The 26,750-nt window shown below is 36.3% G+C and overlaps 1 long non-coding RNA gene across 1 annotated transcript; it reads right to left on the reverse strand.

The window, feature by feature from the left end:
* Positions 1 to 16,815: 16,815 nt before the first annotated feature.
* Positions 16,816 to 25,763, reverse strand: LOC146733752 (uncharacterized). Its single transcript, XR_014926705.1, has 2 exons — positions 25,611 to 25,763; positions 16,816 to 17,290 (listed from the first exon to the last, which is right to left on the reverse strand). It is a non-coding gene; the product is annotated as an uncharacterized LOC146733752 (long non-coding RNA).
* Positions 25,764 to 26,750: the final 987 nt, after the last annotated feature.

The raw sequence follows: 26,750 nt of genomic DNA on the forward strand, positions 1-26,750 counted from the left end.
CTCACTAAGGTAAGTTGTAGTGCTATTGAATAGCGACCCGTGTCGATCGATAGGCAGAGAATGCACACAGGCTACGGTCGTCTGTTAAGCCACTATTTTGGTATTTGCCACTATTTTGGTACCGTGTCAATAATGAGCGGCCTAGGAGGTGGCAGTAAAGCCTATTGAATACTACTAACGAGCAAGCGGACAATAAATATATCGACAATAAAGACCGCCACTAGTAACCAAAATATTTGCAGATTGTTTGGACATTGGTGGATTGTAAAAGTATCAAGGTTTAGCCTGAAAATAAAATAAACTGAAGGTGTGTTCCAAATTAAATGTTTCTTAGAAAATGGATTTAATGACAAAAATTCTTTAACAGTAAAATTGCACACAAATTATACTTCACTAGAGGAATAGTACCAAAATAGTAGCACATATGATTTAATTGGCGGGAACTGCTACACTTCACAATAGGGATGGTACCAAAATAGTAGCACATATAATTTAGTTGTCGGGAACTGCTATACTTTACTATAGGGATGGTACCAACATAGTGGCACATATAATTTAGTTGGCGGGAACTGTTATACTTCACTATAGGGATGGTACCAAAATAGTAGCACATATAATAAAGTTGGCGGGAACTGCTATACTTTACTATAGGGATGGTACCAAAATAGCAGCACATATAATTTAGTTGTCGGGAACTGTTATACTTCCCTATAGGAATGGTACCAAAATAGTAGCACATATAATTTAGTTGTCGGGAAATGCTATACTTCCCTATAGGAATGATACCAAAATATTAGCACATATAATATAGTTGGCGAGAATTGCTATACTTCCCTATAGGAATGATACCAAAATAGTGGCACATATAATTTAGTTGGCAAGAACTGCTACACTTCACTACAGGAATGGTACCAAAATAGTGGCACATATAATTTAGTTGGCAGAAACTGCTATACTTTACTATAGGGATGGTACCAAAATAGTGGCACATATAATTTAGTTGGCGGGAACAGCTATACTTCACTATAGGGATGGTACCAAAATAGTAGCACATATAATTTAGTTGTCGGGAACTGCTATACTTCACTATAGGGATGATACCAAAATAGTGGCACATATAATTTAGTTGGCGGGAACTGCTACACTTCACTATAGGGATGGTACCAAAATAGTAGCACATATAATTTAGTTGTCGGAAACTGCTATACTTCACTATAGGGATGATACCAAAATAGTGGCAGAAATAATTTAGTTGGCGGGAACTGCTATGCTTCACTGTAGGGGTGGCACCAACATAGTGGCACATATAATTTAGTTGCCGGGAACTGTTATACTTCCCTACAGAAATGGTACCAAAAGAGTAGCACATATAATTTAGTTGGCGGGAACTGCTACACTTCACTATAGGGATGGTACCAAAATAGTAGCACATATAATTTAGTTGTCGGGAACTGCTATACTTTACTATAGGGATGGTACCAAAATAGTAGCACATATAATTTAGTTGTCGGGAACTGCTATACTTCACTATAGGGATGGTACCAAAATAGTAGCACGTATAATTTAGTTGGCGGGAAATGCTATACTTTACTATAGGGATGGTACCAAAATAGTAGCACATATAATATAGTTGGCGGGAACTGCTATACTTCACTGTAGGGATGGTACCAAAATAGTGGCACGTATAATTTAGTTGTCGGGAACTGCTATACTTTACTATAGGGATGGTACCAAAATAGTAGCACATATAATTTAGTTGTCGGGAACTGATATACTTCCCTACAGAAATGGTACCAAAATAGTAGCACATATAATTTAGTTGTCGGGAACTGCTATACTTCACTATATGGATGGTACCAAAATAGTAGCACATATAATTTAGTTGTCGGGAACTGCTATACTTCCCTATAGGGATGGTACCAAAATAGTGGCACATATAATTTAGTTGTCGGGAACTGCTATACTTCACTATAGGGATGGTACCAAAATAGTGGCACGTATAATTTAGTTGTCGGGAACTGCTATACTTCACTATAGGAATGGTACCAAAATAGTATCACATATAATATAGTTGGCGGGAACTGCTATACTTCACTATAGGGATGGTACCAAAATAGTAGCACATATAATTTAGTTGTCGGAAACTGCTATACATGTACTTCACTATAGGGATGGTACCAAAATAGTAGCACATACAATTTAGTTGTCGGGAACTGCTATACTTCCCTATAGGGATGGTACCAAAATAGTGGCACATATAATTTAGTTGTCGGGAACTGCTATACTTCACTATAGGAATGGTACCAAAATAGTAGCACATATAATATAGTTGGCGAGAACTGCTATACCTCACTGTAGGGATGGTACCAAAATAGTGGCACGTATAATTTAGTTGTCGGGAACTGCTATACTTTACTATAGGGATGGTACCAAAATAGTAGCACATATAATATAGTTGGCGGGAACTGCTATACTTCACTATAGGGATGGTACCAAAATAGTAGCACATATAATTTAGTTGTCGGGAAATGCTATACTTCACTGTAGGGATGGTACCAAAATAGTAGCACATATAATTTAGTTGTCGGGAAATGCTATACTTCACTATAGGGATGGTACCAAAATAGTAGCATGTGTAATTTAGTTGTCGGGAACTGCTATACTTCCCTATAGGGATGGTACCAAAATAGTGGCACATATAATTTAGTTGTCGGGAACTGCTATACTTCACTATAGGAATGGTACCAAAATAGTAGCACATATAATATAGTTGGCGGGAACTGCTATACTTCACTGTAGGGATGGTACCAAAATAGTGGCACGTATAATTTAGTTGTCGGGAACTGCTATACTTTACTATAGGAATGGTACCAAAATAGTAGCACATATAATTTAGTTGTCGGGAACTGTTATACTTCCCTACAGAAATGGTACCAAAATAGTAGCATGTGTAATTTAGTTGTCGGGAACTGCTATACTTCCCTATAGGGATGGTACCAAAATAGTGGCACATATAATTTAGTTGTCGGGAACTGCTATACTTCACTATAGGAATGGTACCAAAATAGTAGCACATATAATATAGTTGGCGGGAACTGCTATACTTCACTGTAGGGATGGTACCAAAATAGTGGCACGTATAATTTAGTTGTCGGGAACTGCTATACTTTACTATAGGGATGGTACCTAAATAGTAGCACATATAATTTAGTTGTCGGGAACTGTTATACTTCCCTACAGAAATGGTACCAAAATAGTAGCACATATAATTTAGTTGTCGGGAAATGCTATACTTCACTGTAGGGATGGTACCAAAATAGTAGCACATATAATTTAGTTGTCGGGAAATGCTATACTTCACTATAGGGATGGTACCAAAATAGTAGCATGTGTAATTTAGTTGTCGGGAACTGCTATACTTCCCTATAGGGATGGTACCAAAATAGTGGCACATATAATTTAGTTGTCGGGAACTGCTATACTTCACTATAGGAATGGTACCAAAATAGTAGCACATATAATATAGTTGGCGGGAACTGCTATACTTCACTGTAGGGATGGTACCAAAATAGTGGCACGTATAATTTAGTTGTCGGGAACTGCTATACTTTACTATAGGGATGGTACCAAAATAGTGGCACATATAATTTAGTTGGCGGGAACAGCTATACTTCACTATAGGGATGGTACCAAAATAGTAGCACATATAATTTAGTTGTCGGGAACTGCTATACTTCACTATAGGGATGATACCAAAATAGTGGCACATATAATTTAGTTGGCGGGAACTGCTACACTTCACTATAGGGATGGTACCAAAATAGTAGGACATATAATTTAGTTGTCGGAAACTGCTATACTTCACTATAGGGATGATACCAAAATAGTGGCAGAAATAATTTAGTTGGCGGGAACTGCTATGCTTCACTGTAGGGGTGGCACCAACATAGTGGCACATATAATTTAGTTGCCGGGAACTGTTATACTTCCCTACAGAAATGGTACCAAAAGAGTAGCACATATAATTTAGTTGGCGGGAACTGCTACACTTCACTATAGGAATGGTACCAAAATAGTAGCACATATAATATAGTTGGCGGGAACTGCTATACTTCACTGTAGGGATGGTACCAAAATAGTGGCACGTATAATTTAGTTGTCGGGAACTGCTATACTTTGCTATAGGGATGGTACCAAAATAGTGGCACATATAATTTAGTTGGCGGGAACAGCTATACTTCACTATAGGGATGGTACCAAAATAGTAGCACATATAATTTAGTTGTCGGGAACTGCTATACTTCACTATAGGGATGATACCAAAATAGTGGCACATATAATTTAGTTGGCGGGAACTGCTACACTTCACTATAGGGATGGTACCAAAATAGTAGGACATATAATTTAGTTGTCGGAAACTGCTATACTTCACTATAGGGATGATACCAAAATAGTGGCAGAAATAATTTAGTTGGCGGGAACTGCTATGCTTCACTGTAGGGGTGGCACCAACATAGTGGCACATATAATTTAGTTGCCGGGAACTGTTATACTTCCCTACAGAAATAGTACCAAAAGAGTAGCACATATAATTTAGTTGGCGGGAACTGCTACACTTCACTATAGGGATGGTACCAAAATAGTAGCACATATAATTTAGTTGTCGGGAAATGCTATACTTTACTATAGGGATGGTACCAAAATAGTAGCACATATAATTTAGTTGTCGGGAACTGCTATACTTCACTATAGGGATGGTATCAAAATAGTAGCACGTATAATTTAGTTGGCGGGAAATGCTATACTTTACTATAGGGATGGTACCAAAATAGTAGCACATATAATATAGTTGGCGGGAACTGCTATACTTCACTGTAGGGATGGTACCAAAATAGTGGCACGTATAATTTAGTTGTCGGGAACTGCTATACTTTACTATAGGGATGGTACCAAAATAGTAGCACATATAATTTAGTTGTCGGGAACTGTTATACTTCCCTACAGAAATGGTACCAAAATAGTAGCACATATAATTTAGTTGTCGGGAACTGCTATACTTCACTATATGGATGGTACCAAAATAGTAGCACATATAATTTAGTTGTCGGGAACTGCTATACTTCCCTATAGGGATGGTACCAAAATAGTGGCACATATAATTTAGTTGTCGGGAACTGCTATACTTCACTATAGGGATGGTACCAAAATAGTGGCACGTATAATTTAGTTGTCGGGAACTGCTATACTTCACTATAGGAATGGTACCAAAATAGTATCACATATAATATAGTTGGCGGGAACTGCTATACTTCACTATAGGGATGGTACCAAAATAGTAGCACATATAATTTAGTTGTCGGAAACTGCTATACATGTACTTCACTATAGGGATGGTACCAAAATAGTAGCACATACAATTTAGTTGTCGGGAACTACTATACTTCCCTATAGGGATGGTACCAAAATAGTGGCACATATAATTTAGTTGTCGGGAACTGCTATACTTCACTATAGGAATGGTACCAAAATAGTAGCACATATAATATAGTTGGCGAGAACTGCTATACCTCACTGTAGGGATGGTACCAAAATAGTGGCACGTATAATTTAGTTGTCGGGAACTGCTATACTTTACTATAGGGATGGTACCAAAATAGTAGCACATATAATATAGTTGGCGGGAACTGCTATACTTCACTATAGGGATGGTACCAAAATAGTAGCACATATAATTTAGTTGTCGGGAAATGCTATACTTCACTGTAGGGATGGTACCAAAATAGTAGCACATATAATTTAGTTGTCGGGAAATGCTATACTTCACTATAGGGATGGTACCAAAATAGTAGCATGTGTAATTTAGTTGTCGGGAACTGCTATACTTCCCTATAGGGATGGTACCAAAATAGTAGCACATATAATTTAGTTGTCGGGAACTGCTATACTTCACTATAGGAATGGTACCAAAATAGTAGCACATATAATATAGTTGGCGGGAACTGCTATACTTCCCTATAGGAATGATACCAAAATAGTGGCACATATAATTTAGTTGGCAAGAACTGCTACACTTCACTACAGGAATGGTACCAAAATAGTGGCACATATAATTTAGTTGGCAGAAACTGCTATACTTTACTATAGGGATGGTACCAAAATAGTGGCACATATAATTTAGTTGGCGGGAACAGCTATACTTCACTATAGGGATGGTACCAAAATAGTAGCACATATAATTTAGTTGTCGGGAACTGCTATACTTCACTATAGGGATGATACCAAAATAGTGGCACATATAATTTAGTTGGCGGGAACTGCTACACTTCACTATAGGGATGGTACCAAAATAGTAGCACATATAATTTAGTTGTCGGAAACTGCTATACTTCACTATAGGGATGATACCAAAATAGTGGCAGAAATAATTTAGTTGGCGGGAACTGCTATGCTTCACTGTAGGGGTGGCACCAACATAGTGGCACATATAATTTAGTTGCCGGGAACTGTTATACTTCCCTACAGAAATGGTACCAAAAGAGTAGCACATATAATTTAGTTGGCGGGAACTGCTACACTTCACTATAGGGATGGTACCAAAATAGTAGCACATATAATTTAGTTGTCGGGAACTGCTATACTTTACTATAGGGATGGTACCAAAATAGTAGCACATATAATTTAGTTGTCGGGAACTGCTATACTTCACTATAGGGATGGTACCAAAATAGTAGCACGTATAATTTAGTTGGCGGGAAATGCTATACTTTACTATAGGGATGGTACCAAAATAGTAGCACATATAATATAGTTGGCGGGAACTGCTATACTTCACTGTAGGGATGGTACCAAAATAGTGGCACGTATAATTTAGTTGTCGGGAACTGCTATACTTTACTATAGGGATGGTACCAAAATAGTAGCACATATAATTTAGTTGTCGGGAACTGCTATACTTCCCTACAGAAATGGTACCAAAATAGTAGCACATATAATTTAGTTGTCGGGAACTGCTATACTTCACTATATGGATGGTACCAAAATAGTAGCACATATAATTTAGTTGTCGGGAACTGCTATACTTCCCTATAGGGATGGTACCAAAATAGTGGCACATATAATTTAGTTGTCGGGAACTGCTATACTTCACTATAGGGATGGTACCAAAATAGTGGCACGTATAATTTAGTTGTCGGGAACTGCTATACTTCACTATAGGAATGGTACCAAAATAGTATCACATATAATATAGTTGGCGGGAACTGCTATACTTCACTATAGGGATGGTACCAAAATAGTAGCACATATAATTTAGTTGTCGGAAACTGCTATACATGTACTTCACTATAGGGATGGTACCAAAATAGTAGCACATACAATTTAGTTGTCGGGAACTGCTATACTTCCCTATAGGGATGGTACCAAAATAGTGGCACATATAATTTAGTTGTCGGGAACTGCTATACTTCACTATAGGAATGGTACCAAAATAGTAGCACATATAATATAGTTGGCGAGAACTGCTATACCTCACTGTAGGGATGGTACCAAAATAGTGGCACGTATAATTTAGTTGTCGGGAACTGCTATACTTTACTATAGGGATGGTACCAAAATAGTAGCACATATAATATAGTTGGCGGGAACTGCTATACTTCACTATAGGGATGGTACCAAAATAGTAGCACATATAATTTAGTTGTCGGGAAATGCTATACTTCACTGTAGGGATGGTACCAAAATAGTAGCACATATAATTTAGTTGTCGGGAAATGCTATACTTCACTATAGGGATGGTACCAAAATAGTAGCATGTGTAATTTAGTTGTCGGGAACTGCTATACTTCCCTATAGGGATGGTACCAAAATAGTGGCACATATAATTTAGTTGTCGGGAACTGCTATACTTCACTATAGGAATGGTACCAAAATAGTAGCACATATAATATAGTTGGCGGGAACTGCTATACTTCACTGTAGGGATGGTACCAAAATAGTGGCACGTATAATTTAGTTGTCGGGAACTGCTATACTTTACTATAGGAATGGTACCAAAATAGTAGCACATATAATTTAGTTGTCGGGAACTGTTATACTTCCCTACAGAAATGGTACCAAAATAGTAGCATGTGTAATTTAGTTGTCGGGAACTGCTATACTTCCCTATAGGGATGGTACCAAAATAGTGGCACATATAATTTAGTTGTCGGGAACTGCTATACTTCACTATAGGAATGGTACCAAAATAGTAGCACATATAATATAGTTGGCGGGAACTGCTATACTTCACTGTAGGGATGGTACCAAAATAGTGGCACGTATAATTTAGTTGTCGGGAACTGCTATACTTTACTATAGGGATGGTACCAAAATAGTAGCACATATAATTTAGTTGTCGGGAACTGTTATACTTCCCTACAGAAATGGTACCAAAATAGTAGCACATATAATTTAGTTGTCGGGAAATGCTATACTTCACTGTAGGGATGGTACCAAAATAGTAGCACATATAATTTAGTTGTCGGGAAATGCTATACTTCACTATAGGGATGGTACCAAAATAGTAGCATGTGTAATTTAGTTGTCGGGAACTGCTATACTTCCCTATAGGGATGGTACCAAAATAGTGGCACATATAATTTAGTTGTCGGGAACTGCTATACTTCACTATAGGAATGGTACCAAAATAGTAGCACATATAATATAGTTGGCGGGAACTGCTATACTTCACTGTAGGGATGGTACCAAAATAGTGGCACGTATAATTTAGTTGTCGGGAACTGCTATACTTTACTATAGGGATGGTACCAAAATAGTGGCACATATAATTTAGTTGGCGGGAACAGCTATACTTCACTATAGGGATGGTACCAAAATAGTAGCACATATAATTTAGTTGTCGGGAACTGCTATACTTCACTATAGGAATGGTACCAAAATAGTAGCACATATAATATAGTTGGCGGGAACTGCTATACTTCACTGTAGGGATGGTACCAAAATAGTGGCACGTATAATTTAGTTGTCGGGAACTGCTATACTTTACTATAGGGATGGTACCAAAATAGTAGCACATATAATTTAGTTGTCGGGAACTGTTATACTTCCCTACAGAAATGGTACCAAAATAGTAGCATGTGTAATTTAGTTGTCGGGAACTGCTATACTTCCCTATAGGGATGGTACCAAAATAGTGGCACATATAATTTAGTTGTCGGGAACTGCTATACTTCACTATAGGAATGGTACCAAAATAGTAGCACATATAATATAGTTGGCGGGAACTGCTATACTTCACTGTAGGGATGGTACCAAAATAGTGGCACGTATAATTTAGTTGTCGGGAACTGCTATACTTCACTATATGGATGGTACCAAAATAGTAGCACATATTATTTAGTTGTCGGGAACTGCTATACTTCCCTATAGGGATGGTACCAAAATAGTGGCACATATAATTTAGTTGTCGGGAACTGCTACACTTCACTATAGGAATGGTACCAAAATAGTAGCACATATAATATAGTTGGCGGGAACTGCTATACTTCACTATAGGGATGGTACCAAAATAGTGGCACGTATAATTTAGTTGTCGGGAACTGCTATACTTCACTATAGGAATGGTACCAAAATAGTATCACATATAATATAGTTGGCGGGAACAGCTATACTTCACTATAGGGATGGTACCAAAATAGTAGCACATATAATTTAGTTGTCGGAAACTGCTATACATGTACTTCACTATAGGGATGGTACCAAAATAGTAGCACATACAATTTAGTTGTCGGGAACTGCTATACTTCCCTATAGGGATGGTACCAAAATAGTGGCACATATAATTTAGTTGTCGGGAACTGCTATACTTCACTATAGGAATGGTACCAAAATAGTAGCACATATAATATAGTTGGCGAGAACTGCTATACCTCACTGTAGGGATGGTACCAAAATAGTGGCACGTATAATTTAGTTGTCGGGAACTGCTATACTTTACTATAGGGATGGTACCAAAATAGTGGCACATATAATATAGTTGGCGGGAACTGCTATACTTCACTATAGGGATGGTACCAAAATAGTAGCACATATAATTTAGTTGTCGGGAAATGCTATACTTCACTGTAGGGATGGTACCAAAATAGTAGCACATATAATTTAGTTGTCGGGAAATGCTATACTTCACTATAGGGATGGTACCAAAATAGTAGCATGTGTAATTTAGTTGTCGGGAACTGCTATACTTCCCTATAGGGATGGTACCAAAATAGTGGCACATATAATTTAGTTGTCGGGAACTGCTATACTTCACTATAGGAATGGTACCAAAATAGTAGCACATATAATATAGTTGGCGGGAACTGCTATACTTCACTGTAGGGATGGTACCAAAATAGTGGCACATATAATTTAGTTGTCGGGAACTGCTATACTTTACTATAGGGATGGTACCAAAATAGTAGCACATATAATATAGTTGGCGGGAACTGCTATACTTCACTATAGGGATGGTACCAAAATAGTAGCACATATAATTTAGTTGTCGGGAAATGCTATACTTCACTGTAGGGATGGTACCAAAATAGTAGCACATATAATTTAGTTGTCGGGAAATGCTATACTTCACTATAGGGATGGTACCAAAATAGTAGCATGTGTAATTTAGTTGTCGGGAACTGCTATACTTCCCTATAGGGATGGTACCAAAATAGTGGCACATATAATTTAGTTGTCGGGAACTGCTATACTTCACTATAGGAATGGTACCAAAATAGTAGCACATATAATATAGTTGGCGGGAACTGCTATACTTCACTGTAGGGATGGTACCAAAATAGTGGCACGTATAATTTAGTTGTCGGGAACTGCTATACTTTACTATAGGGATGGTACCAAAATAGTAGCACATATAATTTAGTTGTCGGGAACTGTTATACTTCCCTACAGAAATGGTACCAAAATAGTAGCACATATAATTTAGTTGGCGGGAACTGCTACACTTCACTATAGGGATGGTACCAAAATAGTAGCACATATAATTTAGTTGTCGGGAACTGCTATACTTTACTATAGGGATGGTACCAAAATAGTAGCACATTTAATTTAGTTGTCGGAAACTGCTATACATGTACTTCACTATAGGGATGGTACCAAAATAATAGCACATACAATTTAGTTGTCGGGAACTGCTATACTTCCCTATAGGGATGGTACCAAAATAGTGGCACATATAATTTAGTTGTCAGGAACTGCTATACTTCACTATAGGAATGGTACCAAAATAGTAGCACATATAATATAGTTGGCGAGAACTGCTATACCTCACTGTAGGGATGGTACCAAAATAGTGGCACATATAATATAGTTGGCGGGAACTGCTATACTTCACTATAGGGATGGTACCAAAATAGTAGCACATATAATTTAGTTGTCGGGAACTGCTATACTTCACTATAGGGATGGTACCAAAATAATGGCACGTATAATTTAGTTGTCGGGAACTGCTATACTTTACTATAGGGATGGTACCAAAATAGTAGCAATATATAATTTAGTTGTCAGGAACTGCTATACTTCACTATAGGGATGGTACCAAAATAGTGGCACGTATAATTTAGTTGTCGGGAACTGCTATACTTCACTATAGGGATGGTACCAAAATAGTGGCACATATAATTTAGTTGTCGGGAACTGCTATACTTCACTATAGGAATGGTACCAAAATAGTAGCACATATAATATAGTTGGCGGGAACTGCTATACTTCACTATAGGGATGGTACCAAAATAGTGGCACGTATAATTTAGTTGTCGGGAACTGCTATACTTCACTATAGGGATGGTACCAAAATAGTGGCATGTATTATTCTGTTGTTGGGATCTGTTATTATTCGATATAGGAATGGTACAAAAATAGTGGCATGTAATATTCTGTTGTCGGTATCTGTTATTATTCCATATAGGATTGGTACAAAAATAGTGGCATGTAATATTCTGTTGTCGGTATCTGTTATTATTCGATATAGGAATGGTACAAAAATAGTGGCATGTATTATTCTGTTGTCGGGATCTGTTATTATTCGATATAGGAATGGTACAAAAATAGTGGCATGTAATATTCTATTGTCGGGATCTGTTATTATTCGATATAGGAATGGTACAAAAATAGTGGCATGTATTATTCTGTTGTCGGGATCTGTTATTATTCGATATAGGAATGGTACAAAAATAGTGGCATGTATTATTCTGTTGTCGTGAACTGTTATTATTCGATATAGGAATGGTACAAAAATAGTGGCATGTATTATTCTGTTGTCGGGATCTGTTATTATTCGATATAGGAATGGTACAAAAATAGTGGCATGTAATATTCTGTTGTCGGGATCTGTTATTATTCGATATAGGATTGGTACAAAAATAGTGGCATGTAATATTCTGTTGTCGGGATCTGTTATTATTCGATATAGGAATGGTACAAAAATAGTGGCATGTATTATTCTGTTGTCGGTATCTGTTATTATTCGATATATGATTGGTACAAAAATAGTGGCATGTATTATTCTGTTGTCGGGATCTGTTATTATTCGATATAGGATTGGTACAAAAATAGTGGCATGTAATATTCTGTTGTCGGGATCTGTTATTATTCGATATAGGAATGGTACAAAAATAGTGGCATGTATTATTCTGTTGTCGGTATCTGTTATTATTCGATATATGATTGGTACAAAAATAGTGGCATGTATTATTCTGTTGTCGGGATCTGCTATTATTCGATATAGGAATGGTACAAAAATAGTGGCATGTATTATTCTGTTGTCGGTATCTGTTATTATTCGATATATGATTGGTACAAAAATAGTGGCATGTATTATTCTGTTGTCGGGATCTGCTATTATTTAATATACGATTGGTACGAAAATAGTGGCATGTATTATTCTCTTTCAATATACGAAAGGTTCCAACATAGGAGTGTGCATTCTTTTGTTGTCACATGACCCCTAACAATTTTTAATTCCCTTTGTTAATGTACTGATCTTTGCATTATCAGATTCCCGGGGAATTATTCGAAATTTTGCATAGTGAAGCCATACCTACCTTGCCAAAACCAATGTATTGTATGTATGTTCAATGGGTACAAAGTATACCCTGGTGGTGGCTGAACTGCGGGAGTTCAAGCCCATTAGTGACCCTCAAGTAAATCCCAAAATGGGGAAAGGGGCGCAGCTAAATAATTATCTATTCAAAATTACAGGCACATATATGAACATATAAACTGAAAAACGAGATTGGAATGTGAAACACGGCATTGCGTGTTGTGTTGGCCACACTGTTTCTAATCCCTGCCAGGTGGGCTTCAGCTCTATTTCCCACTCTTTATCTCCTCCACTAGCTGGCTAGTTTGTGGGATTTGTCCACCCATGTTTTGTAATATATGCTAATACAGTTGTGTTGTCGCAATGGATGGGAACTGTTTTATTCTATACTTCAACTAGAAAGCAATCTAATGCCCCCCAACATATTAGGTATGTTTATGTGGAGCTGTGCTTTGCAAGGGAGCCACTCCCCATTCTATTTTCAAGGCGTCCATGACCAGTGTTATAGCCGCAGTTGATGGAGCAATCTGTTATCTCCGTCTTATGTTGGTTAAGTCCATCCACTTGATGGCAGTCAAGCTTTGTGGGGTCCATGATATTTCTCATGTGGCGATCCACACAACTGGAGTGTGTGGACCTGGACGAGCATACCTTTGAGAGCTGTTTGAGGCACAAGGCCTCTCATAGATGAAGCCATTTCCAAAAAGCTCAATAATTGCCTGAGCTGTGCGTGCATGCAAAAAGTGTGGCTGCCGGGTCTCTCAACCTGAAACACTCCCAAGAATACATTCCCGGAAATACTAAATGTGGGATACGATTGTTTGAAGGATGTGTGCTAAAATTACTGCTCTTGTATCAACCAGATATTGATAAAATGGATTCACATTGTTGGCCTGCTGTGCAGCCACAAAACTGGCACTGCCATTAATTTTGGGAAAAAAAAACTGTGAGGCCACAATGGGCAAACATTGAACTAATATCTTGAATCAAATGTTTGAGTGATATCAGGAAATCCCCTGATGTACACAGCAGTGTACCTCTGCTGGGGTCACCATCACATAAAATGCTCTGAGAGAATATACTGATTCAGTTGGCTTGGGTCTATATTGTTCTTTATTGTTCACCAAAAATATGGGGGAATAACAGGCACTGCACTGCTGCCATTTGCCAATAATTCTCTCACTTCCTGGAAAATCATGCCTACCATTACTCGTGGCAGAGCCATTGACACTGGTGATGGAGTCAACTGAAGCTTTTTGGCCAACTTGATCTTGTAGCTGTGCTTGACTTCTGAAAGGTCCTACAGGGTCATTGTGGTAGTTTGCTACGGTAACCGAACAATTTAACGTCACAGGAAATAAGGGTTGGGAAACAAAATGAATCCTTTAATTCATACCACTGAAAACACCTGACCCCAACCACATCCACCTCAACGATCATTTCCTTGGTTGATATGTTTGTTCCTGTATTCCCCTCGACCAGACTGTCATTATTGGGCATTCTGACCCTATGAATGAGATTATTGTTCGTGTGTATCTGTCTTCAGTTTATCATATTTAGAACACATATTATATTGGTGCATCTATGCCTAGCATCATTGGTTCTGGCAATATGTTTGACTGCTGCCTCTGTTGAGGCCCTCAAAATGGCAAACTACCTAGGCAGAACTGGGCTAAACTAATTCCTTATATTTGGTCCCATTGAATCAAAATAGTTTTGCAGGCCCCTGTTCAGTGAATATCCTTTTACCATAAATACAACATTCTGGGTGATGTTAGTGTGGTGGATAAGTTTATATCGCAAAACTAGGCGTTGGGGTGTTCTTTTCGTCACATAAAACGAACTGACTAATCATGCGGAATTGTTATTGAAACGGACATCGATTGCGTTGTGTTTTCTTGAGTTGAACAGACGTGAGATATAATTCAAATTGGTTTATTTGTACTCAACATGAACATCAATACGTTGTACAGCAAATACTTCTTGGTATAAAATATAGATCGCTAAATAATAGCTTCATGAGGAGTTGGCATCGTAGAGAGCATAGAAAGGAGGGTGTGCATAACGAGCATCAAGTTGCGAAGCTACCATAGAAGGAATTACAGCGACGGCCTGAATCGGACTTCTCACGACAGCGCTTTGCCTGGTTAATGTAATTGTCAACGTTAGAGCGGCATTTGTCTCGGTGACAGCTAATCGGAGAAGTGCCAAACACGTGTTTGTACTCTAGAATATATCATGCCAAAACGTTCCGAAAATAAAACAACGCTAATGATTGGCGCATACAAACGAAACATAGCGCTGTCATTCCATATTAGGTGTGACACGCGACTAACACGAGGCAGAACTTTGGTGGGAATTTTGGGCGGTAAACAGACAAGTACCGCGAGAACGCAATGGGAAACAATGTAGCGAACGTTTGGATATAGCGTCACGGTTGCTACAGAAACCGATCTAGTCTCTCAGGACTCAACTCGTGGTTATCAAAACAATGTCTGAAATTACAAACTAGCTTGGAGAACATCATACAGAAAGTAAAATTTGTTCATGTTAGATAACTGCGCGCGACAGTTAGCCATGTAAAAAAAGGGACACGTTACGATCAGCAAATTCTTGTATTGTTCATTGAGTGCCAGCTTAAAGCCAGAGACTGCAGCAAGCACTTGGTAAATCAGAAAAATGCAACTTATGTGGAAATTAAAATTTATTTAACATGGTGCCCAAGGTTAGACATTCTTCCTTGCAAAAGAATGGTTCATCTGGGCCCACCAACAGTACTGGATCATATGATACAGGGTCCCCTTTACAATCTGGTTTGTCACCAGAAATACAGTACTGATGTTCCCACTTGTAATCAAATGGTGCTTTGGCGTGGTGTGGAATTTGCAACCCTACCTAATATCCCTGCCCTCTGCTCGACGAATAAATCAACAGCAGGTGGCAGTGGTATAACAGTGGATCTACACTGAGGTTATTGTACCATCTCAGTCACCTCATATACTTATCTATCCCAAGAATTTTTCTATTTGGGCTACATTTTTTGAGTAGACTTGACTCATCAGAAAATATAGAACTAAACTAAAGGGCACTGGACCCCACACATGATCAATTTTATTGTCATATTGGATGATCCCATGTTTAAACCAAATTTGAAAGAATCCCATACACACGACCAAGATCTGGTTTCAGGACAATGTATATATCGGTATATACATATTGATATATACCGGTATATCACAAGATGTTTGATGCATGTGTACAGTTAGAATGTTAGCAGTCCTGGCATGTTAACGATGCAGCTGGAGATGTACGCTTGTACACACACACAAAGATCAATCCCAATCAGTTCCCATTTTTGAACAAAACAATGTGACATAACAACCCACTATGTATGATGCTCATATCAAGTTTGTTGTGATCTGCCTTTACACTGCTGGGAAATTAGTGTGACCATGCCAACCACAATTAGTGTACACCATGAACCTAGGTCAAACTGTAAGCCCCTAATTTGTGCTACACATGAACAGTTGTTTTTAAATTATTAGACATAAATCATAGAGATCAAAGCTTTATGCTTCAATCAAGTTTAAATTTTTAAAGCAAACATTTGTAGAATATAAACACAACACAATGTGGTATTGCAAGAAGCAGAAATAATATATTTTTGTCTCATAGGTGTACAAAATATATTATTTGCTCAATTAAAGAATCTAACATTGCAATTTCAAATATTATAGAATTTTCCATAGTACTGAGCAATTTAATATATAGCATGCTTGAAAATAAACAATGCACCATCTTACTTATCATCTCACTCATTTGGAAAATATTGAGAGTTCAAATATTATAATTGTTGACAATATGCATAATGCTGACATGATCACATGCTTTACTACAAAGTGACCAACACTGACAAGGGTCCAGAAGAGAAACGTTATTTCTAAATTAAGTATAAATTTATAATCACACTTTAATTCTTGTTGTTATACTGTATGGTACCTTTGTAATACAGTTTTATAATATTTTTGTTATTATCATCATGTTATAACAAAATACACCATACAGTCATGAAATAATCAGAAAACTGAAAAAGTGGTATACAAATACAATTACTAAAAAGTCATAAATCATTGTTACAGGTACTGAAGCCATTGATACCATATTCTTTCATTTCTCTGTATAGTATTTCCAAGTTTCCTACAATAATAAAAAAAAAAATTGTTAAAATATCTATCAAAATACAAAGCTTGTATGTTATGCTAATTTATCCCAGTACAGGGTCTAAGGGTTATCGGTAACAAGTCTTCCATTAGTAGTTAGTGTAGTGAGTCAGGTCAGGGAATTAATATTAATACCGGTAGTACCCAGTCCTAATTATAGGTAACAAATGACTCATTGGTCATTAGTGCAGTGAGTTAGGTCAGGTTCTCTGGGATTAATAAAACCCAGTCCTCATTAACAAATGTCAGAACAGAGCCCCAGGGATTAATAATACCCAGTATTAGTATAAGTAACAAAAGTCTGATTTGTACATGAAGTTAGTGCAGTGAGTCAGGTTAGGTTCCCTGGGTATAATAATGTCCAGTCCTAGATATAGGTAACAAAGGTCCCATTGCTAGTTAGTGCAGTGAGTTAGGTCAGGTTCCCTGGGTATAATAATGCCTAGTCCTAGATATATGTAACAAAAGTCCCATTGCTAGTTAATGCAGTGAGTTAGGTCAGGTTCCCTGGGTATAATAATGCCTAGTCCTAGATATAGGTAACAAAAGTCCCATTGCTAGTTAGTGCAGTGAGTTAGGTCAGGTTCCCTGTGTATAATAATGCCTGATCCTAGATATAGGTAACAAAAGTCCCAATGCTAGTTAATGCAGTGAGTTAGGTCAGATTCCCTGGGTATAATAATGCCCAGTCCTAGATATAGGTAACAAAAGTTCCATTGCTAGTTAGTACAGTGAGTTAGGTCAGGTCCTCTGGGATTAATAATACCCAGTATTAGTTATAAGTAACAAAAGTTTCATTGCTAGTTAGTGCAGTGACTTAGGTCAGGTTCTCTGGGAATAATAATACCCAGTCCTGGTTATAGATAACAAATGACCCATTGGTAGTTAGTGCACTGAGTCAAGTCAGGTCCTCTGAAACTAATATACCCAGTTCATCAGTGCAATGATTATGGCCATGGTCTCAGGATTAATACATGTAAAACCCAGTTCTAGTTATAGATAACAAATGTCTCATTGCTTGTTAGTGCAGTGATTCAGGTCAGGGCCTCAGGATTAAAAAAATCCAGTCCAAGTTCAGTGTTCTCCCCAGACCCCAAGTCAAACACTGTATCTAATTTGCATAATTTTCCCATTGAATATTGTGATACAATAACTGTGTTAGTATAAAATTAGTTAACAATCTATCTACAATTAATTAAAGACGAGAGAGTCTGATATTTTATATCATTTTACTCCATTGTCTTTTATGTATTTATCAAGTCAAATAAAGTTTGAAATAGAACAGCAAAACAAGCAGCCTATCGGCTGAGATAGCTCCGCTGTTAGCAAGGCACATTTTAATTAAAGAACAGAGGATATCATATAAGAAAATGAACAATATGTATGGTATGTATAGCAATCGGACTTGCTGTTTCAACAAGAATTCAAAAATATCACTTTTTACTAAAAATGACAAAAATATTCATCAAAATTAGATAATTGAAGATATCATCATGAAATGAACAAATCTGAGGGAGGTTTACCTGAGGTACATATATGTATAGTATCAAAGCAATCAGACTTGCGGTTTTTAACAAGAAGTCGAAAATATCACCTTTTATCAAAAATTACAAAAATATTGACTAAAATCAGAAAATTAAAGATATCATCACAAAATGAACAAATCTGAGAGAGGTCCATATGTAGTACTTATATATATATAATAGCAAAGCAATCAGACTTGCTGTTTTCAACAAGAAGTCGAAAATATCACTTTTTACCAAAAACTACAAAAATATTCATCAAAACTAGAGAATTAAAGATATCATCACAAAATGAACAAATCTGAGAGAGGTCCAGGTGTAGTACCTATATATGTAATATCAAAGCAATTGGACTTGCGGTTTTTAACAAGAAGTCAAAAATATCACTTTTTACCAAAAATATTCACCAAAATTAGAAAATTTAAGATATCATTATGAAATGAACAAATCTGAGAGAGATCCACATATAGTACCTATATATGTAATATCAAAGCAATCAGAATAGCGGTTTTTAGCAAGAAGTCAAAAATATCACTTTTTACCAAAAATGACAAAAATATTCACCAAAATTAGAGAATTTGAGGTTTTGACAGTCTGCTATGCACCATTCCACTAATGCCTAGCTGTGTCGACTTTGTCGACAGCGGAGCTAAAAAGCAATAGAAATAGTTAATATGTTATAGCCAGTCAGTAAATATATTGTTATCCATGGAGATAACTGTTTATCATTATTTCGTGTCAACAAGTACAGTCAGTTTTAGTGCCCATGTCACTGTCTGTTCATGAGACATTAGGGCAAACATTTTTTTGTTGTGAGATTGCGAGTTATCAAAATAAGATGAAAATAATATATCAATAATGACAAAATTTCAAACTAAAGTCAACGATTTTTCATTGATCTATACCTTATGTGTAATGCTATGATTACCCTAACTTTGTCCGCTAAACCGTAACATTCTTGCATTGAACAAATTTAGAATGTTTTGTTAATTAAAATCAGGGTTTTTTCTTGAACAAGCAGCCTATCGGCTGAGATAGCTCCGCTGTTAGAAATGCACATTTCAATTAAAGAACTGAAGACATCATCAGAAAATGAACAATATGTATAGTATCAAAGCAATCGGACTTACAGTTTTTAACAAGAAGTCGAAAATATCACTTTCTACCAAAAATGACTAAAATATTCACCAAAATTAGAGAATTGAAGATATCATCACGAAATGAACAAATCTGAGAAAGGTCTACATGTAGTATCTATATATGTAATATCAAAGCAATGAACTTTTGGTTTTTAACAAGAAGTCGAAAATATCACTTTTTACCAAATATGACAAAAATATTCACCAAAATTATAGAATCCAAGATATCATCACGAAATGAACAAATCTGAGAAAGGTCTACATGTAGTATCTAAATATGTAATATCAAAGCAATTGAACTATTGGTTTTTAACAAGAAGTCGAAAATATCACTTTTTACCAAAAATTACAAAAATATTCACCAAAATTAGAGAATTGAAGATATCATCACAAAATGAACAAATCTGAGAGAGGTCTACATGTAGTACCTATATATGTAGTATCAAAGCAATTGGACTTGCGTTTTTTAACAAGAAGTCAAAAATATCACTTTTTACCAAAAATGATAAAAATATTCACCAAAATTAGAGAAAGATATCATTACAAAATGAACAATTCTGAGAGAGGTTCACATGTAGTACCTATATATGTAATATCAAAGCAATTGCACTTGCGGTTTTTAACAAGAAGTCGAAAATATCACTTTTTACCAAAAATGACAAAAATATTCACCAAAATTAGAGAATTAAAGATATAATTACAAAATGAACAAATCTGAGAGAGGTCCACATGTAGTACCTATATATGTAATATCAAAGCAATTGCACTTGCGGTTTTTAACAAGAAGTCGAAAATATCACTTTTTACCAAAAATGACAAAAATATTCACCAAAATTAGAGAATTAAAGATATCATTACAAAATGAACAAATCTGAGAGAGGTCCACATGTAGTACCTATATATGTAATATCAAAGCAATTGCACTTGCGGTTTTTAACAAGAAGTCGAAAATATCACTTTTTACCAAAAATGACAAAAATATTCACCAAAATTAGAGAATTAAAGATATAATTACAAAATGAACAAATCTGAGAGAGGTCCACATGTAGTACCTATATATGTAATATCAAAGCAATTGCACTTGCGGTTTTTAACAAGAAGTCGAAAATATCACTTTTTACCAAAAATGACAAAAATATTCACCAAAATTAGAGAATTAAAGATATCATTACAAAATGAACAAATCTGAGAGAGGTCCACATGTAGTACCTATATATGTAATATCAAAGCAATTGCACTTGCGGTTTTTAACAAGAAGTCGAAAATATCACTTTCTACCAAAAATGACAAAAATATTCACCAAAATTAGAGAATTGAAGATATCAACATGAAATGAACAAACCTAAGAGAGGTCTACCCAAGGTACATATACACCAAGTATCAAAGCATTCAGGCTTGTAGTTTTCAAGAAGTCGAAAAAGTAAAACATTGACACGGACGACGAACAATCACTCATATGATAAGCTACGCTCGACAAAGTCGACAGCGGAGCTAAAAAAACTGCAAGAGGGAGCACTGCAATTCAGCGGCACCATCAAGTAGGGGAGATGGGGTTTTCCCTATCAGGGTGTGGAGCATTCTCTGGCTTCCTTTGGGCCAAAATTTCTGTCAGACAGGTCAAAGTTGAAGACTGAAGCCACTTGTGATCCCTTGTCATTCAGAATTTTGTGGTTGCCAGAAAATCTGCCCCCTAGGGTAAGGGGCACATGGCCATGGCATGAGGGCGATGCACCCCTGTTTCTTGTTTAAAAAAATTCCTGAAAATGATTCATTGGCGATTATCTTAGAACCACTAATAAACAGACTGGCAATCCAGGTATTTCTTTTGATCTAACGTGTGTCTCGAGTTAATGTTTTAATCTTAGAAAGAACTGGGGATGATAAAAAAAAAATGTCCACAAAGTCATGCGATGACATACGACTTTGTTGGTGTTTCAACAGGAAGTGATGCAAAAGGTCAGACCAAAGTTTCCAATTTTATCTTACATTTTGCCATGATGTATCATATTTTCAAGAGTTTTTTAATACATGATCGGCAAAATACAGTAACATAATACCAGCTCTGTTGTAGACATGGCGACGTCAACTATCCTAGAAAAATCGACTATCAGAAAAAATATTATGGTAAAAGTCGTTCATTTTTCTTTATTATACATTCAAGAACATTACTATAAAGATGGTTTATACATTCAAATAATCATTACTTTCCTAAAATATGGTCAATTTTGGCTATAAAATATATTATTTGGCAAATCAACTTAAAACTCAACTCGCCATTCGGCAAAATTTGGCAAAGCATGAGCCACCAGCGTAGCCGAGACACACAATCGTTGGGCAGATTGACACCTCCAAACAACAGTGTTGCCAGTCAGTTTTTTTTCTTTGGCGATGCCTGCAGTTGAATAATTTTTGCTTCGATTTATGTACAGTTTTATTTTCAATGGGACCTAATTTCACTTGTTTTTTTTTTTAATTAAAGTACAAACTGCAAATAATAGCAGTGTACCAAATCAGTATATTTTCCGGACATGTGCAGTATTTGTGATTTGTGAGACTTGTTTTGTCACATTGTTGCTGTTACGTGCAATGGGCAAATTATTAATATTCTAGTATTTGATTTGGATTTAGAGGGACCACACCCTTGAAAGAACATCTCACAGGGTCACATCACTGTACCATTACGCTTTAGAGGTGTGGAGAGAACACTGTTGTTATACATGTAGGTAAAAATGTCCAATTTGTTGTTAGTGCAGTGAGTCAGGTTAGGTTCTAGGGGAATAATAATACCTTATTATTAGTTTTATAGTTAGTGCAGTGAGTCGGGTCAGGTCGTCTTCGATTACCAGGTAATAATACCTAGTCCTATCGGTCACTGGTAGTATACCGTAGTGGTTGTCGCATCAGACTCATGATTTGTAGACCCAAGTTCAAATCCTACTAAGGCTGAACACGGAAAGCCCAATTCCACTGGCCAAGATTTATTCACTAACGAATGCGACTTTGGGGGAACTTTGATTAAGGTCGGATAGTGCATTAAATTGCCATTTGATAGGAAAATGGCCGCACAGTCCTGTCATGTAGTCCCAAACTTGAATATGACTTCTGTGGCAAAAATGCACTATGTGTCAGCACTTGCAATTTGCACATAAAAAAAGTCAGGAGAGTCAACAGTGAAATTTAATGTCCGGAACTGTTGCCTGGCACAAAAAAAATATTAAAAATAATAATAATATCTAGTCCTAATTATGAGTAACAAATGTCTTATTGGTTGTTAGTGCAGTGAGTCAGGTTAGGTTCTAAGGGAATAATTATACCTTATTATTTGTTTCATAGTTAAGACAGTGATTCATAATATCCAGTATAGTATAGGGAAGAAATGTGTTATATACATGTATAGGGAAGAACTGTGTTAACTCCATATTTGATTTTGCAAAAAGTTGTGAGATAGAAAATTGAACTGTAGATGGCATTGGGGGGGCTCACATCTTTTCCATAGAGCCCTCCGTTAAAATAAGCTTTTTACCTCTCCTGTTTTCAAGCAACGTGCAAGTTATTTTTAAAAATTTTATGGTTATATTGTTCAGTTCAATTTTCAATTCCACAATTCTTTGCAAAATCCAATATTGAGTTAACACATTTCTTCTCTATAGGAAGCCATTATCCCATTGATCATTAGTGCAGTGAGTCAGGACAACGTTGTTAGATACAAATAGATTGAATGGTAGACTTTTGATTTTCAAAGGATTTTTTTAGTAATATTATTTATTCACTTATGGAACATGTATAAATGATTGTTTAAACATTCATCTATCACAGCAAGTATTTGGAAATGAAATTAAGAAAGCATTTCTGTGAATTCATGGCGTCCCGAAATTCAGTAGGAATTCCAAGTGGTTACTCACATTCTGGAGCTACATTTATATCCACAATGCAGCAATAATAAAGATGGTTTTTGTATTGTAAAACTTACTAAACAAATTAAAATGTAATACAAAAATTGAAATAACCATGAATGGTTGTTATTAGTGAGATTAATAACAAGTGTATAATGAGATTAATAACAAATTGTATGTCTTTTCTAAATGACTATAGTATTGCCTAGGCTGTTTTATAGCTGTGGAATCATAGCCCTATGTTGCCAACCGCATTATTTACGTGACTGACTCTGGCCGGCCCGGTTAAAATCCACATGCCAAATTTGGTCGTCGCGAAAATCACATTTTAAGACCTTCGAAAGTACTCACTATGTTTATTTACTTCCAAACAATGACCAGAACCTATTTGCGCTGTGAAATGATGACGGTGGTCATAAATAATTGACTTTATTTACTGTACACCGAGTCGCAGAAAAATAACAAGACGAAAGACGCCATTTTGTATTCCAGAGTTTATAGCAAATTACGCGAGACCTATAATTTTGTACCACGTGACCGAAATCAGTAGATAAATTGCGTTTATGCAACTAGTTTCTATTATTAAACAAAAATCATACAATTATAAATACTGTATGTGATTGCTTTCTTGGAACAATTAGAATAACGGGAAGAGTGAGTTTTATTCTTCCACCACTGTATCACATGACTGCCAAACGAGATTACATTTATTCTGTGCTAGGGAGTGTGGGATGTCAATGGCTGCCGTTTTCTCGTAATTTGCTTGGTTTCCGCGGTAATTGTAAAATATCACAAATTATTGCTTATTTATAAACACAAATTGCAAACAAAAGTTTGCATGTTATTCATCCAGCAATCAATTCACAATAAAGGTACGTCACACCATAGTAATCGAAAGCAAAAGCGATTTAATTTATGTATGCCAGATTTCTGTTATTAAACTGTGATAGATCCCGTAGCTCTATGTTCGACGTACAACTACAAAATTAAAAAAAAGACGTCCAAATGAAATTGTTAGGGCGAAATTTGATTGTAGGTCGCACCAAAGAGCTACGGAACCGCAGCTAGCTGTTTTATTGACTATTGACACACCTTTGTCATTTACGCAAGAGTATAATATATTATACAAATTGTTCTATCTCGTCATGTTATAGAGAAAAAATATGATAAAATAAGAAAGTGACTGACATGTTTTATACAAGAATATCATTCAGCTTATGGGTATAAATTACTAATATCAAGACCTCATTAATTACTTAAATCTTGCGTATTAAAACATTTTAATTTCAAGAAAATAAATAGCTGCTAAAATATAAAAATTTCCAGAATGGATGCTACAACTTGACAACACCAGCGAATTCTGTCATCATATACGGAATATTTTACAGAAATGCATCTCAAATGGAAGAAGCACAAAACGGAAAAATAGCATATCGCTCGGTGGCTATGTTGTTGTCCGTCTGCTCAACGTCCGCATATAGATTATTTAAATTCAAGCTGGACATGTACATGAAGTTTAAACTATCACTTTCTGGATCAGATGAACTATATACATGTCTATAAATTACTGTTTTGAGAAATCGATGCACATTCGAAATTGGAATTGAACACAACATGATGATGATGATAGAATCAAATGGACTCGAGACGCCGCAGCAGTCTGAGCAGGCACACTAAACAAGTCATAGTGCGATAGCTAGCTAGTAAATATCAATATTAGTATTGAATCGTCATATACTTACCTAGCAGCTTCGCCGAACAGTTTCGATGCACTAACACCATTTCAATCGGCGACGGATATGCTATGCAATTGATTTTTAAAAGTACGACAGTTGAATTGAGCTCCGCGATATGGCTGTTAGGACAGCCGATTGTAATACCCCCTAAGTTAGCGTCACTGTGTCTGCGTCAAAAAGATGACAATTCGGTCTGAAAAGATGCGCAAGTAAAGAAAACTTAAATTAAACATAACAAATTACTCCAAATTATACACAAACTGTCCAGAATTATTCAGAATTATGAGATTTATTGACTTGTGAAGAAAAATAATAACAAAGAGCAAGAGGACGTTGGTTTTAATTTTCGCGGGTACCAAAATAGTGGCAAATACCAAAATAGTGGCTTAACAGTCGTCTTTATATCGTGGGAGAATAGTATCAACAAACGAAATAATGATGTAACTGCCAATTTAGATATAATAGTAATTACACGTTTGATCAAATTCCTAGGCTTCACCGCTAATTAATTAATAGTAGAGCTTTCGATAATCGCAGCTGGTGTTTTTTGTACATTTTTTAAATATTCAATGTTAATTGATTAAAAAATCGTTCTTTCACATTAAATCATTAAGCAGTGCCTTAGTATTATGTATCCTGTTATGACACGTATTGCACCCCGCTTGTCATATGGATGGGTAGTTGTCTATATCTGATGTAGAATAAATCATTGCGTTACGATGAAGCTAAAGCTATGCCGAATTAAGTCTTGACGATGTTTATCCACTCGTGAATCAGACAATGACCTTATGTGTCAATGACTTTCACAAATCATCTATAACAAACAGAAAGTGATATTTTTATGACCCACTTACCGATTAGTACTTGTTTTCAAGGACAACCTGTCCTGAAAATCGATCCATAAATTGTTTGGCTAACAATAAAAATACCCGAAATAGTTGTTTCCTGTAGCAACCAGCACTGCTTCATTGAATCCGTACACAAGTTGAGTTATACATAAAACAAATTCAAGCTGGCCGAAGTAATCTACTAGCCTGGAATTAAGCTTCCCTGAGTACACGCAAGAATGACCTTGCGAATCACCATGTAAATAAATACCTACTTGACACAACATTTTTATGTCATTACTTATTGGCTGAGATAAGC

The sequence above is a fragment of the Saccoglossus kowalevskii genome, chromosome 16 (assembly GCF_978046115.1).
Source record: "Saccoglossus kowalevskii chromosome 16, keSacKowa6.1, whole genome shotgun sequence".
NCBI lineage: Eukaryota > Metazoa > Hemichordata > Enteropneusta > Harrimaniidae > Saccoglossus > Saccoglossus kowalevskii.